Source organism: Primulina huaijiensis, chromosome 11 (assembly GCF_012295235.1).
Source record: "Primulina huaijiensis isolate GDHJ02 chromosome 11, ASM1229523v2, whole genome shotgun sequence".
Classification (NCBI taxonomy): Eukaryota; Viridiplantae; Streptophyta; class Magnoliopsida; order Lamiales; family Gesneriaceae; genus Primulina; species Primulina huaijiensis.
Genome location: NC_133316.1, coordinates 9,207,962 through 9,210,032, shown reverse-complemented (window position 1 = coordinate 9,210,032; position 2,071 = coordinate 9,207,962).

Genomic DNA, 2,071 nt, shown 5'->3' with positions numbered 1-2,071 from the left:
TGCATTCGACCATGGGTACGAAGTTGCTGTTTAGCACAGCTTTCCGTCCGCAGACAGATGGGCAGTCAGAGCGAGTTATTCAGATCTTGGAGGATCTTCTCCGTGCTTGCATCATTGACTTCTCAGGGAGTTGGGAGTCGAACTTGCCATTGGTAGAGTTCACCTATAACAACAGCTTTCAGTCGTCTATTGGTATGGCTCCGTATGAAGCACTATATGGTCGCAAGTGCAGATCTCCTGTTCATTGGGATGAAGTAGGAGAGAGAGCAGAGTTGGGTCCAGAAATTATACACCAGACTGTCGATGTAGTAGCCCGGATCCGTGATAGGATGAGGACTGCTCAGAGTCGACAGAAGAGTTATGCCGATCAGCGGAGGAGAGATTTAGAGTTTGAAGTGGGCGATCATGTTTTTGTGAAGGTGGCACCCATGAAGGGTGTCATGAGGTTCGGAAAGAAAGGGAAGCACAGTCCGAGCTTCATTGGACCATTTGAGATCCTCGACAGAGTTGGGACGCTAGCCTATCGTGTGGCTCTTCCGCCGAATCTGGCCGGAGTACACAATGTGTTCCACGTCTCTATGCTGAGGAAGTATCTGGCGAATCCTTCACATGTGCTGAATTTTGAGCCGTTGCAGCTCACTCCGAACCTATCTTATGAGGAGAGGCCAGTGCAGATCCTAGACAGGCAGGAGAAGAAGCTTCGGAACAAGCTGGTTAGGCGAGTNCAAACGACGGTGGAAAAGGTCCCATAAAATCTATTCCCCAACAATCAAAGATTTCAATTTCAATAATAGGATTCAAAGGCATCATGTTTCTTTTTGAAATCGCACCCAATTTTTGACAATTTTCACAAATCTTACAGATTTCGTGGGTGTCTTTAAACAAAGTGGGCCAATAAAATCCACACTGCAGGATTTTTGCAGCTGTTTTCTTTGAAGAAAAATGTCCTCCGCATGCTTCTGAATGACAAAATTTAATGACACTACTTACCTCATTGTCAGGTATGCAACGTCGAAAAATTTGATCCGGACAATAATTGAACAGATACAGATCATCCCAATAAAAGTTTTTTACCTCATTAAAAAATTTTCTTTTATCTTAAGAACTCCATTGCGATGGCATTTTTCCTGTCACAAGAAAATTTACTATGTTAGCAAACCAATGTGTAGTAGTAACTGAAAATAGATGTTCATCAGGAAAATTATCGTTAATTGGTGTCATTTCACAAGATGATCTTGTTACTAGTCTTGATAAATGATCGGCTACGACATTCTCTGTAGAACCCGTAACTTAGACTACGTATAAGCCATGCTTAATTCTAGTATTTTAAATGATTTTATTTCATGAGTATTTAAATGATTTTTCCTTAAGTTAATTATTTCATGCAGCAGTTTGATTTTTTATCATTTCAGTTATTTCAGTGAGGCCGGATTGGAGTTGGAGTTCAGAGATAAAATTTAAGATTCAAGAAACATTTCCAGAATTTATTTTAGCTAGCAAGTAAGTTCATTTAAGTTAAAAAGGGAGTTTAAGGAATTATTTAAGTTACTTGAGGTGAGTAGAAAATAAATTCATTTAAGTTCTTAATTAAGGGGTTAGTTCACTAAATTATTTAAAGGATAGGTAAGGCTTTTAAGGGTTATAAATCTAGTAAATAATCAATATTTCCCCTCCATATATTAGTGAATTTTCGGCCCTTAGTAGCTAGACTAGTCATTGCCAACTCATCACCCTTTTGACCCATTCTTTGTTGAGTTAGCATACTAATCTTTTTAATTCTTTATCCACCTTAATTAATTAATTATTAACCAATGTCCTAACCTAGTCTAGCATGAAGAATCGGTCACCCCATCCATTTCTCTCCCCAACAAATATTTGTTAGCAACCAAAATTCAAATTTCAAACAAAAATAAAATGGAGACTTGGTCTTGCTTTTTCCACCTATATTGCACTCATTTTCCCTCACTCTCCTAACCATCACTTCCCCTCCCCCATGACCGAAATTCAGAGGCATTTCAGAGTGTAAAAACCGTGAGCATCCTAGCAAGAATTAGGAGAGAAAATCGAGTAG